Consider the following 14,859-nt stretch of genomic DNA (forward strand, 5'->3'; position numbering starts at 1 on the left):
GTGGTGGTTTTGCAGCAGTAAAGAAGAAATTCCTTTTTTTTTGTTATAGCACTTTTACAGTAGACAAAAGCCATTTTGCTGTAATATTTATCTGTGGAAAAATGTCTTGTCAGTCCCAAACTCTTCCAGCAAAGCTGTCATTTGGTAGAAATATGTCCTGCTTTTCATGGGAAAGTAATTGAAACTGGAAAAGAAAAATTCAATTATCTTTATATCTTTCATGAACTAACTGTGGCGGAGCACAGCTATCCTGCCCCCGCCCCTCCTCGCCCCCAATCTCAGGCCCAAAGTGTGGCAGCATGCAGCTACTTCTGCCCCGCTCTCCCCCCCACCCTTTATCTCGGGTCCCAGCTGACCGCAAATAACTGACAGCGCCCAGCGCTGACCAGGAGGAACTAGGTGATACTCGGTTGCAACTGGTGAGGCCAGAAACATGCATAAGATCAGCAAAAAGGGGTATATTTTCCCCAACACGGCATGAGATCAGCAAAAAAGGTATATCTCCACACCAAATATTGTGTGACCATGAGTCGAACTCTGTGCCCATAGATAATGCTACAGCCTAGAGCCCGCTGAGCTCTCCTGCGCGGCAGTGGGCTGCACGGCGGTGAATCTCCCCTTCAGTTGGGACACCTCTTAAGGTCACTCTCCAGGAGTTAAGAGAACATCTGACAAGAAACCATTGGAGAGGTAAGAAACTGAGACTCAGGCAATAACAAACGTGCAGTAAAATTCGCTTGCTATGACTACACTGTATTGCCATCTTAAATAAATCTGTTTGCAATAAACCCAGAGTTAGTATCTCCCCCGCAACACTAACTTTTGATTTTTTTTGAGAGCATAAGATGTTACTCAGCCACAGTTTCTGAAAAATGAAAGAAGAAAAGGTAATCTATGTTTTGAGGGAACTGTGCAGTGGGACAGTATGGAAGACCACTTCCTTACTGCATTTGCTTTCATGACTACAGATTCCTATTTATCTGACTATAATTATTTCCCCTGGTATCTTACATATCATCATGTCACTCATATCTGACATAAGCAGTCAGACTCTAAAATAGCAGTGATAAAACTAAGCAGTGATTTTTTGGCTAGGATGATGCTTGAGGAGCATTGAGATGAAGAGATTCACATTTGGGCCTGCTTGCATGATTCAGAAGCACTGAATATTCCATATATGAAGAATGACAGTAGGTTGCTTAAAGAATAGAATGTATTGTCTGTCTTTTAATAATACTTTTCCTAAACAAACTGTCTCTTCGTACTGATGCATGACCAAAAGTGCACCAATCATGCACTTGTTTTAAATTTCCTGAAGTTTTTTGGTGGTAGAAAGACTGTCAAAGTGTTGGTGACAGTCATCAACATGTGGAATACTTAAAGTTTTTGGTTCTGGTGAATTGCTTACTGTGTGGTCCAGTAACTTGTCTTATTTTCACTGAAAAATCAGCTTCTCCTGGCAGCAGATGGCAATCGAAAGGCAGTGTTATTTCTGGTCTGCCAACTGTTGACAATGAGGTGTAGGTTTAAGTTTAGACCTCTGTGGTCCTTAGTAAGTGGATGGTAGAGTCTGGCTTTTTTTTTTCTTTTTTTTTTCTTTTTTTTTTCTTTTTTTTTTTTTTTTTCATTTGGAGAGGTTCCTGAGGCTATTACTAAAATATAGCTAATGTGTCTTGGGAACACTGTGATGGAGGTACTGCAATATCCTGCTGGGAACTGAACTATATTTCAGCTTGCTTAGCTCTCAAACATTATTGGCATAGCTTGTTTACATGGTGTGCCCAAAGTTAAACAGAAATGTATTTAAAAAACAGTGTTCTAACTCAGGTTTCATGTCTTCCAATCCTATGTTCAGTTCCTAAGGGTGCAGTTGCTGCCTTGAAATATCAAAAGAATTTGGACCTTTTTTGTCCAGTGCCTAAGTATTAGACTGTGACAGTGAACTGAAGTCCTTCACAGCAGCAGGATCATACTTAATTGACTCATTAGCAGTGAGGAGGAGTATTCTGGTTCATCGTGTACTTTCTCTATCCTGGAGTGGAAACAGATTGCAAAAAAGGAATTACCAAAATGCAGCCAACCATCCCTTCCTGTGAGAAGCAGGCCTCCTAAGGGAATAACTAAGAGTAGAGGAATACATTTGATTTTTAGGGGTGAGAGGGAACACAGTCTCAGTCCTATTCCTGGTCTCCCCCTGTGCAAAGACCAAATTATATGGTGAAATCTCTGCGCTCTCTAAATGACTCTCACCGTTGTATTCAAGCAAAATACACTTGGGGAACAATATTAGTGGGAAACACATCTGATGTAATAAAGAGATCAAGCAATTCAGGCATTTTCTGTATCTCAAAGAGAACTAAAGGTTGGCCGGTCTGTCTGCCTGTCTGTCTCTCTCTCTCTTATGCCTGGCAGAAGAATAAAGGAATAGAAAATCCTTCTGATTTAATCTAGTTGTCAAATAATTAAGTAGGAGTCTTCTTCCATTTCTTCACTTTATATTTTACAAAGATGTGTAAATGCATCAACAGTTGTGGGTATTATTAATACATCCTATTGTTTGCACTTTATCTTAACCTGCCTTTAATTAATGAGCGATTTTTAAGATTACCGTATTGAATCCTTAAGTATTTGTTTGTGTGTATGTTTGTGTGTGTGTGTGTGTGTGTGTGTGTGTGTGTGTGTGTGTGTAAATAATATCTTTATACCTGTTTAAATATATCCCCAGGGAATGGTTCCCTGGGGTACATCATTATAGGATGACCTGTGCACACACTGATCTGGGTTAGCTGTGTGAGGACCTGACTTGCCACATTCACCTCACATACCACTTGGTCCTGAGCTTCATTTTGTCCCATGGTCCAAAGACATTGTAATTACTTGATGGTTTTATAGCTCAAAATGTCTTGAATATTGTGTCTTAAATATGTGCTGCAGCCTAGTAGAGTGAGGTTTTTAAAGCATGAAATTGTCATTTGTCCTGGGGCATGTGGGGTTGCCTAAGGGTGGAAATCCTCCTGAAATAATGGAGGAGGAGCCAAAAATGGTGCTGTTTCATTCACTGTGTCTTTTGAGAGCATTCTTTCAAGTTAACTGTAGCCAGAGTTGCACCTGGATTTTGTTTCAGAAGGAATTCATCAGCTCACTCCAAAAGACAGCCTGGTAGGAAACTGATGTTTATCTAATATGTATGATTGGGGAACAAGACTTTAGACTAAACTGGGAAGTTTTTATTTTAAAGTGTGTGTGTACCTAGTGAATGCAGAAGAGAAGCTACATGAAGCAGTGGAGAACTAGTATTGCAAGGGGCAGGAGAAAGGAAGAAATGGCTTCTTACTACAAGTGGTAATAAAGGAAAGATCTTTTGCCTTAAGCAAGATGTTGTTAAATCACAGAACAAGCTCAAGGAGAATAGAAGACCAAAGGCTCTTAAGATCTGATTTTTCTACATGGATACAGAAGCACTCTTTGTGGTCCTCCTGATTTTAAGGGTTTTAAACTGGAGGCCGCTATGACTCGAATCCAGAAGTGTACGTAATTATTTTTATTCACAGACAGAGTCACTTTTTCAGATTTCTTTTTCAATTCTGAACATAAGTAATTTTATATTAATATTTACTGGTTCTTTCTTTTCAGAAGATTGTCATTAACTTACAGAGCCCAAAGTCTTAGTGTCAAAAATCCGTAGAAAAATAAGTCCCATAGTGTATCAAACACTTCAACAATCCTTCTTCATAAGAAAGGAAGTTCCTACTTGCAGCTTTTTTGTGCATATGCAGTGTATGAAGTATTCTGGTCCATTGACCATCTGGACAAATTAAAAAAAATGCTCAGAAAATAAAAATACAGATTGTGTGGTTTGCAGGGAGTTTCATAACTAAATGAAGCACATTAAAAGTACATTTCTGGTCTAGAAACTTATTAAGTGTTCCATTTTCCAAATCCACATATAAAACATAAATATTATAACCTAGGTTTCAAAACCAACAACATTCTCTTTAGATCATGGAACTCATCATCTTTGTTTTTAGAGTGTTAGGCGTTTCCATGAGTTATACTGTACTCATAACACACAGACCTGGATGTGGTATTAGAACACTTGCCTTCATGGAGACTTTGACGGCCCATGAAATAATGAGCAATATCAAGGTTAAAGTTAACATCCACATTTGCAAGCTTCATTACAAGCTTCTTAAGGTTTTGAGTTTCTAAGTTTGAGGCTTTGGATTTGAGTTTGGATTTAAATTCCAACCTGCACTTCAAGGTTGTAAGTACTTTTGTGGAAATGGGTCTTAATCTCTTTGTGGTTCACCTTTCTATTTTCTGCTTGTGGGCTGTGCCCCTTGCCTGTTTAGACTGCCAGTTCTTGAGGGCATAGTCTCTTTCTGTGGATATGTTCAGATTCCCGTGCAGAGGGACTCTGAGCTCATGGGGGCAGGATGTTCAATTTCTTTTCTCTTGTTGAACAGGACTTGGTGAGAAAAGGATGGAGAGAGGATGCAAGAAAGACAATGACATTGCTTTGATGATGGAGTATGCTTTGTGATGCATGCACATCTCTCCTTCATTGTAGTACCCTGCAAGGCAATGCCACAACCTTTCTTTGCGCCCTAAGGGCAGGACATGGCTGCCTGCCCTCCTGCAGGTGATGCAGACTGTCTCATCTGGTCATGGAGCAGGAGAGAGACCACCCCCTGCACTGCACTGCATGTAAGAGAGGGTCCTAACAATGGAAGAATAGAGATGGAAGTCAATTAAATGAATCTTGGCCTCAGTATTCAGGCTGGGACTTGGGAAGCATTGCAGTGATATGAATAGTAATAGGAGGTGCCTAAATACCCAGTGAAGTTGCTGTGGTAGTGAGGTGTGCTTAGCCTTTTGTAGTAGTGTACTGCTTTTGACTCATGCTCAGTCAGATTATTGGCCCTCCCTCATTTTATTTCCAGCAGCACAATAGAGATGCTAAGTGCTTTCTTTATGCCACAGTAGAGGTCGCTTCCTAATGTTGCCCCTTTCTGATACCTCCATGTTTACTAGCAGTTAAATAAAGCATGATAGTCTCACTAAGCTTCGGACAATCTAAGTGCCTTCATGCATCAGACTTTTTCACAGGACCTATGGGGGAGACAACAGTAGGGTTGACCACTAAAATGTGCTATTTTATTGGACATGGGCAAACAAACAAGATTGTGATGGTTTTGGTCAAAGTGGTTAACAAAGACCAAACTGGCATGCTACTCTCTTATTTTTCTCAAAGTTGTGTATGGATTAAGTAGCTCTGGTCCTAGCTGGAAACCTTGGATGTTGTTAATGGGCTTTACTTATGAGCCTTTGGTGTGAGGTTAGAACAAAAGAAATCCCAGACCCACACACGAGGCTGCACAGATCACTGGAGAATTCTCCAAACAAGCTGACACTAACACTGACAGCCAGATGTGAAACTCAGATCAGAGCAACAATGAAAATAGACTGTGGTTTACAACTACTTACAACAATAAACAAAGCATATCAAAGGATCCCCCAAAACACACTTTCTCTGTAGAAACCTACATGTTTTTATTATTCCAATCTCTAACTTTAAAGCATTTTTGTCATTTTTTAGAAGAAGAATTAAATAGCTGCAGATTCCTATCAGTGACAATTGTGAGGGACTGAACTGGGCTTGCTGGTGAACCACATCCACCCCAAGGAGATTGCCTGCATAGTCAGCAAAAGCTTCTTCAGGAAGATTCTACCCTCCAAATTCTTTCTTAAATTTATGATGGATTTTCACAGGGGCCTTACTTGTATAAGGATCTCAAACATCATTTTCTGTTTCTACGGTTGAACTGTACAGTGTTCAATCCTTAACTCAACTGATGGTAAGTTCATTTATCTGGATAACAGGATGAAATGAGAGTGTCCAACCTCTCCGATCAGCTGTTAATTGCTTTTCATGTGTAGACATGAACATCACAATATGGCATGACAAAATGTCAAAAAAGACTTTGAAACATGCTTCAGTATGTAAGCCTTTGAAATGCATAAGGTGTAAATCAGAAGTGTTGGCTTGTAGAGAAATTAATTCAGCTATGCAAGCTCTGCAAGAACTAACCTGTGAACAGAAAAGTGACAAAAGCAGCATTAATATGAAAACAAATAAAGTCACTGTTTCAGCTTGCTTTTTTCATGAATTTATTTTAATTGTTAGCATTCTTTTAGCTTCCAAATTTCAATAAAGTTGAAAGATGCCTTGTTCTCCAAGACTCATATCACCTTACTAGAAAAGCCTGGGAGGAGGTCTCATAATGTCTGCAATCACACAGCTATACCTTCACTTAAGGTTGACATGAAATTCTTTGCTAAAGTTCTGGCAACAAAACTGGAGAAACCTATTCCCTAAATTGTTTCAGCTGACCAAGCAAAATTTGGAATTTTCTCTATGTCCTGAAACTTCAAAAAGTTAATAGTCTGTGTTATCCAGACTCAGTCAAACTCCTGTCACTTTCCTGGAATCTTTGTGGGCTGAAATATTTGAGTATTTTTACTTATGCAGACATCTGCAATCTGCCATGGAATTAAATGTGAGAAAATTTTAGTTGTATTTATTGCTTCAAAACGGTTCCCTGTAAGGCACTCTAGGTGGAAGAGACCATAGACAAAATAATTGTTCTTGGATTAATTCCTTTTATGCTGGCCTTCCCCCTTTTACCTTGATGCATTACTGCAAGGCTATGGATTTTCCAGAATCAAGCTAGGAATAATCATCGGACAACAAAATATTTAGGTGATAATTTCACCTATGCACGCTAGCCCTTCCAGACCTATAGGTTCCTTTAGGCAGATTTCAAAGGACCTTACAGGATGTCATCATAGCCTTATTTCTCAGAGGTCCTGATTTAGGAAGCCAGTTGTTCAAGGATATTAGAAACAGAAAGACTGCAAAGAAATTGATGAATTTTCTGAATTGCAAGAGAATGAGAGGGAGGACTGACGAGAAGCTAAATGATACCCTTCATAGCAACCTTTGTCTCAGGCGGATGTTAACTGACGATATCTAATTGGAACATGCTCTATTCTAGAACCAAAGATGAAGCACGCTAAGGAGACGAGGTGCTGGAAAAAGTGGTAGAAGGAAGAAAGCAATCAAGGAGGATTCTGCCTATACAAGCTGGTGGCTATGAAACCCTGATGGCTGTGGGCAATTGTGGTCTTTTCAGTTTTAAGATGCTCAGATTAAAATGTTCTGAAAGTAGAAGCAGGAGTAAGTGCCCTCACCTCTAGGCTTCACAGACTCTTCTGCTTAGTGTTCTGAAGACCCAAAGAGCTTGACAGTCTCTGCTGCACAGTGGCATGGCTACAGGAAGGAGGAGGTCAAGTCTTGGCTGTGAAGTGGGAATATAAGCTTGAACAGGAGACTGAGGAGGACCTAGAGTCTGTGCTTCTCACTTTCTGGGCACATACTGTGAGAAGGGCAGATAGCATTTGCCGGGATCTTCTATCATCACAAAACATCCTAAGTGTCAGCAACATAATCCACAGGTGCATGATGTGCAGCAGTATCCAGGCATGCAGCTTCGCGAAAAAACCTCTGGGGCTTAACTCTTTCTGACTTGGGCTCTTGAAGATAACATAGATAGGGCTGTTTTGTTTTGATTTCTCATCTGTAATAACACTTTCTTGTCAAGTGTTGCCTATTCAGTCACAGGCTTGTTGGCGATGGAGACTATCTTACTATGTTTTTGTTAAGCACTTAGCACAGAGATCTGGGCTTTAGGTTTAGTAATACTACTTTTAGCAGGATTGACAAATGTTGCCTAGAAGAAAAACTCGTGTGTATTGGTTCTGTAGACAAGATTTCATTTTCCATTGCTAGCAGGAACATTAAAGGAATATTTTAAAAAACCCTTCTGCAAATATATTATGTTCCATAACAGGAATATGGAAACTCCCCCCATTAAAGCATATGCTTAATTGTTATTAGTGCTATAGGTAAGCCAATAGCTGTCCTGCTCTGGCCCTCTTTTCCCAGTATTGCTGATAAACTACAGTTTTGTCAATGAGTGGAAGTAGAGTGGAAGCTGGAATATTTTCCTAACTCATTGGATAGTCTTTATATGCTACAACAGACAAGCTCTTGTGGTCGTGTGATTAAAATATTACAAGCTTTATTCTGAAGCAATGACACAAGGAATGTTTGCAAGACTCTTTGTGAAGCGGTTTGTGATTTAGTTCATGTTTGGAAACCGCAGTTTCTAGATTGCAGGACAGCTCATAGCTTGGGAATTTCCAAAGTGACTATTAACTGGAATGTCAGTTTATATAACTGTGTCTGTGTGAGTTAAAGTTTTGTTCTCTTACAGGTGGCACTGGTGCTGAGGAGAGGGAGGGAGAATAAGAGAAAACTTTTTGCAGCTCATTCTGGGTGGGTGCGGTGGAAATTCAAATGTTGTCTCTCACCCACCATGTCTGGAATTAATCTATCTGGCAAACCAAGTATAATCATGGCAAGAAATTATATTTGCTACACTGAAGTCTTTCCTAAGGGGCCGATCTAGTTCCTTAGGAGGTCAATGGCAAAGCCTTCATAGGCTTCAGTGGGAGTCAGAGCAGGCATTAAGGGCACCATGTAGGTGCTTCAAATCTTAAATGGATGTAAGAGCCTCCATTCCAGAGGTCACTGTAGGGGAGCTCTATCAAGGTTCTTATGCACCTGAGACACTCAAAGAGCCTCAGCAGCTTCCTGGGTCTCTACTTCAAGTACGGCTCAGTATCCTGTGGCCACACTTTCACGTTGAGGCTGCTTTGAACTCAGGCTGAATTGATGGTTCTGTTAGTTCATCTTTTGCATATTGTTTTGTGCAAGAACTTTTTCCACTCTGAAGCCAGACGCTGCAAAATCGATGGGATCAGAAAGCAGATAAGAGGGTATTTGGGACCCTCTGCTAAGAATGGACTAACTCTCCAATCAACTGGTTTTTGATGCTTGCACAGTGGTTGCTATGAGTCTTGGGCTATGATCTCTGTCTTTTCCCCTTCATTGTATATGAAACTTAGGTGCAAACTCAGCACCATAAATGCTAACTTTGCCACGGTGATGCCTAGCTCTGATATGGTCCCTTGTTGAATACCTGGTGAAGCAAAAACACACAACTTAACTTCTGCAGAACAAGACAGCTTCTTAGCATGGGACTGCATAAGGTTAAAGAAGATTGCAAATGAGACTATTATTTGCAGCAAAAAACCATGATGCTAGAAAATGTGCACTCCCCAAAACTCTCATCCAAATTCAGAGCATATCTGAGCTTACTGTCCAGACAGTGATGAATAAGAAAAATATAAGGAAGGAAACAGAGGCAGGAGACTGTGTTTAGAGTATATTGGTTTTTTTTGCATGAATTGGTATATCTTTAAGATGAAGACAAAAGAATATTAAGACACTCAAAGCTAAGTGCTTTTCTGCTTTCACTGCCACTTTTTCCTGATGGGAATGGAGCCTGTTGCTTCATGTCCATGAACAGCAGATTTGGTGCCTAGGAAATGCAATAGAGAAGCCAATAAAAGACACAGTATGGCAGCACGCTCAGGTCAGTGGAACATGACGAGCTCATGGAGGAGGCTCTGTGTTCAAGGACCAAACACACTAACCTGGTATGGACCTAGTTGTGGGCAGACACACCAGGATAAGAATTGGCAACCTGAAGTTTTCCAAAATTGGCTTCCTAGTTTCTCAAAATAATAGTGCTAGTCTAAATTTTGGAAGATAAAAAACATACTGTTACCACTGAGTTCTTTCTATTTGCCTTCTCATCTCTTTCACTTGAATGAGACTAATTATTCGTTGTCTAACCATTTTGGAACTGAATGTTCTTAGACTCCCACATGTAAGGAACGCCTAGCTTTCTCCAGTGCCTAATTAGTGCCTTTTTATTTAGTCACCAATGATTCTTTGAACTTTTCCTCATGTCTATCTTGACTAGAAATCTATGCTCTTAAGGTGAAAGCTATTATTTCAGCTTAGTGTCTTTGGCAATGCCAAATCTTTTCAATAGGAATCACAAATATTGAACAACTCTAAACATAGAATGGAAAATGTTAGCAGTACAGATATCTTTACCGAAAAGTGGTGCAAGTATAGTAAAAATGAGTGCTGAAAGCTAATGAACTCTGCTCTAGAAAACTGAAAGCTCCATTCATAGCTGAGACCTCCATGTCAGGCAATGTGGTGACATGCTTACTTCTACCAGTTAGCAGAGTTTACAGGAACATACTTCTGAAGCTGGCACAGTATTTTCCAGAGAAATATTGCTGCTCAGACCTGTGAATATGAAGATTATAGGACAAAGTAGGAAAACAGTCCTTTCTCCTGAGAAAATCTCAGATTATTTTATAAAACACAGACCTTGTCCTAATACTTTTGTAAAAAACAAAATGAATGAAAGGATTTTAAGAGGCATTTTTACCTCAGCGAGTGATGTATTTTAATGCACCATAAACACATTACCCTCACCTCTTCTGCATTACAAGGTAACATATTGTTTTGTTTTCAGTTTACCTCCCACCCTCTAACTGTTCTCTGTTTTCCATTACTGCAACTTGCAGTGCAACAACAGAATTGTTGAATCATATGAGAAGGGTCCAGCAAATCTTATTTGTTCCATCAAAATTCTTTCCATGTGTTCAAGTTTCCTTTTTTTCTTTTGCTAATTTTTGTCATGTGCTTCGTTTTAGTCATTTCTCCCACACGTTGGAGGCCAGCATCCTTCCCTTACCACTGACAGGTTCAGAGGCCTTACAAGGAGTAACCAAAGCCTGCTGGACTTACCACATCCTTAGAAGAACATCGTCACTGGATATAACCAAAAACTGCTCTTGAAAAGAGGGGAAAGGAGAGGAGCAAAATGGAAGAGTGAAGAAAGAAGACTTGGGCTGGAGAATGTGATCAGTGATTTACATTAAAGATGCTAATGGGAAGAGAAGAGAGCTAGACCGCTCACTAATGTTGGAGCAAAAGAACTTTTGATTTCAAAATGGCTGACTACACATAAAACTAATTAGCTAAATTCAAACAAAGGAATACACTATGCCTCCAGGATAAACTGAGCAAACTCATGTGGCAAAGTGCAAGGTAGTGTGGGATTTTGAGCATATTTTTGCAGTAGGCCCTTTGAAGTCTCTCAGCTAAAGCTCAAAATCATACAGGATTTCATCAGAACTACTGTACACTTCATTTGCTCAACAGTGCATTTGTGCATATATATTTGGGGGCAGGTTTCCAAACATTTAATGTCTCTTTCCTTCCTTTGGGAAAGGATAATTTCGGTCATTGGTCTCTAAAGAACTTTTTCCAACAACGGTTTTGATTTGCTCAAGGAAAGGGAATGGGAATTCTATTAGAAGCAAATGCATAGCAGAGACATCTACTACCGCCCTTTAACTGCTTGAGACTTTGCTCTTGTGTGTTTTATTCACCTCATAAAAAAAGCTTAGAACCTTGTAAAAAATATATATCACAGAAAAGATGTGAGACTTAGCACAAATATATACCACACACATAGGGTGGTCTTTTCTTTGCATGTATTCAGTAAACTTTGTTGTTGTTGTTGTTTTTGTGAACTTCCCATTGTTTCCTCATATTCAAATTTGATTTAGCTTGGACCATGTCACCTCCGTTGTTGTAGGTTTTCTCTGTCTTTACAAATTTGTAGCTACCCAATAAAGAAAAGAGAGCAAAAGATAGATACACTTCGTTATCAGAGCCAATGCATGTAAATGCTTAAGAAGTAATGTTCACATTAATCTTAACTAAACTGTAAGAGCATATAAAACTTAATACTTTCTGGACAGTGATTTTTGGTGCAGGACTAGAACTTTTGCTAGCCAAAATATGGATTAGGGGACTGGAACTGATATGCAGCACTGTCCTGTATAGTCTTTGAATCTGGAAGGTTCTGAAAACAGTGTTTGAAACTAGTATTTGAAAATATTTGCGTAATATTCATAGTCAGACCCCAAAGGGATTTTTGCATTCTTTCATTAGGTCAAAGGCCTATATTAAGTGAGGTGGAGGACACAGCAGGCTTCCTAGTGGCCAGTCATCCGTCAATAAAATTACCGTCTTCGTTGCTTCTGCAGTTGCTGTTCTGTATTCACATTCTCACTGGAGAAGCCAAGGACTGTGTGGAATGTGGATGCTGAAGCATGGTCTAAATTATCTCTCTTTTGCAAGGCAGAAGTTTACTTTTCAGCACAGTCTTTAATTGCACAGAAGAAGTTAGGCAGAGTATTTGCACCAGCATGCTACTTATTATCAACATGGTTTTCATTTGCAAACTGTTTTTATAAAAATCTAGTTGAGATTACTCTCCTTTTTTAACATGTTGGACTTTATTTTTCTTAATCTTAGGATCACTCAGGCTTCCTGGAGAGGAATAATTCATCCATGACACTTCTCTATTTATTTTAGTGTGCTGTTTATCATCTCAGATGGATTTGTAGTGCTACCTTTTACTATAGACTTAAGCTTTCAAGGGTCAGAAAACCCCACGAAAATCACTGTTTTGACCTACTGGGTATTATTTAGCAATTGCAAATCCTATCTAATCATATCTGTAACCCTGTCTGGGACCAGTAGCTGCAGTTAAACTAAACCATTTTACATAAGATAGTTTGACTAATAAGACTGAATTACCATTCTTATGAAGCACTGCAGCAGCCTCAGTAAAATTATTCTTTTTTTAAAAAAGGATTTTTTTGGTAGGGGAAAGCTTTGGATGAAAGTTACTACTTTTTGGTTTTTAGTTCTGTTGCAATTTTCTGTGTGTGTGTGTAGGGGGGACCATTCTTTGGCCTCTCCAGTTAGATGTCCTTTGCACAGCAGAGGTTTGAAGAAACAGAGCATTTCCCAAGTGAAGGTTTCAGCAGTTTCTTGTTCATATCAGAGCATTTGGAATTCTGTGTCTACATTTAGAAATGGATACCTAACAAAAAGTGCATTTACTCTTCCCTTCCTTCCTTCCTTCTTTCTCACCTGACTCAATATGACAGTGAATATTGCACTAAAATGCAAGCTGAGTTTTTGAAAGAAGTTGGTAGTTTGTGCTTTTTCAAAAGTAAGTGGTATTTAGTGTAGCCATTTCTAAAGTCCTGATTTCTGTAGAAATTTCACAGGGATTTGGAGGATGTTGCTGTTGATGTGGCAGATCTGTAAAAACCTTAAGGAGCTGAATACGCTTTAATGATGTGCTGGGCCAAATATATGCAAAGTGACCTCGAACAGGCCATAAGGCATATGGAAGTAGAATACTTACATGGACAGTGTAAACCACTGGGTGTGAAGCATTGCTATCCTTGTGGCCAATGTTCTGTAAAGCTGGCTGGGACTTGGTGCTCCTGGAAGTAGCCCGCTTCCATGAGACCTCCTCACAGGGCTGTAGCTAAGTGCCATAGCTGTGCCCTCAGAAGTCACTTCTTATTTGTCCCAGCAATGGCAATTCCATCCCATGAAAATTTCCAGGTGTCTGAAACTTCTTTTTATTCTGCCTTGGAATGAAAAGAATTCAACCCAAACCAAAGGCCCTTTCAAATGCTTTCACAAAAATAGAAACAATGCCTTCTGTTTTTGAATCAAAAAACAAGCTTTTGACCAAACTCTCTCTTTTTTTCTGGAAGTGACCAGAAAGCCCTCCTGAATGTCAGGAACGTTATTGTGAAAAATCTGTTTCCATTGAATACTTTAAGAGAACTGTATTCTTTTATGAAGAAAAGTTCTGTCAAAAATATTCTGACCACCTCTTATAAATGTTTCAAGGGCATTCTCTAGCCATCTTACTCTGATTTGAACTTCTGGCATGAACATGCCTTTGAAATGTGGCTGTGGGCAGTAACCATTTCTATATTGAGATAATCCTTTAAAGACTGAAATGATACTATCTGAATCTCTTTTGCATCTCTTCTATCTCTTTCCATCTAAGCCTTTCTTCTTTGCCACCATGTTTAGTACATCTCTGTCCATGGGAATGTACTTTCCATGAGGTCTGTACTCCTGCATCATATTCCATTGAAATTGGCCAATAGGTTCAGAAGTCCCTGGGGGGGAGAATACACCCACACCCACAAACACAACATACTCACACAAGCTTCATTTCCTTCCAGCTAAAAACCACAGAAGTGTAAATTACTGCACATGGTGAAAGGCCTCGGTGAAAGAGGCCTCGTAGTCCAGTGTGTGCTCTGAATCACATCAGCGTAAATGCAGACTAGCTGCGGAGAAGTCAGGGAGGCCAAGCTCAGGTCCCATAGCCCTGGTAGTAAAGCTGTGGCCTGGGTGGTTAAGATTATGGCAAAGGCAACAAGGACTCCCAGACAAACAGGCCACACTTCTCTGGCCTTAGTGGTCATTTATGCTAGTCCCAGTGCAATATATGAAACAGTTAACTAGAATTAACCTTGCTTGCTGCAGAAACACTGTTAACACTTAAACAACCTACTGACTGTTCCTTACTTGGCTCTTGATGTTCCTGTCTCTGGTGAATGGAAACAGAGAAAAAGATACTTTTACTGGAATGGAACTTTGCAACCTTCGTTACTTAAGTAGGTTTGAAATTAGCTGTACATACAGACAAAAAAGAATTCACAGATGTCCACTAAGAATATTTCCTTTTCACTCTCCTCAAGCTGTAGTTGTGTCTCTTTTACAGCCCGTTTTCTCTTTGGTGGTCTTAAACCCAGAAGACTCCTTCCAGAGTTCTGCTACTCATGCCAGATGCCTGCAGTGAAATTCAAGGGTGGTAGGAATGGGCTCCAGCCATTATAAGGCCACAAAAATCTCCTGATGATTCAGAAATTTCATCTAAACAATAAAAAGCAGGGTACAGATAACAA

The 14,859-nt window shown here is 39.7% G+C and overlaps 1 long non-coding RNA gene across 1 annotated transcript; it reads left to right on the forward strand.

The window, feature by feature from the left end:
• The first annotated feature begins 3,096 nt into the window (after nucleotides 1-3,096).
• LOC112980088 (uncharacterized) lies at nucleotides 3,097-11,717 on the forward strand. Its single transcript, XR_003258343.2, has 2 exons — nucleotides 3,097-3,159; nucleotides 10,708-11,717. It is a non-coding gene; the product is annotated as an uncharacterized LOC112980088 (long non-coding RNA).
• The last annotated feature ends 3,142 nt before the right edge of the window (nucleotides 11,718-14,859 follow it).

The sequence above is a fragment of the Dromaius novaehollandiae genome, chromosome 3, assembly GCF_036370855.1.
Source record: "Dromaius novaehollandiae isolate bDroNov1 chromosome 3, bDroNov1.hap1, whole genome shotgun sequence".
Lineage (NCBI taxonomy): Eukaryota > Metazoa > Chordata > Aves > Casuariiformes > Dromaiidae > Dromaius > Dromaius novaehollandiae.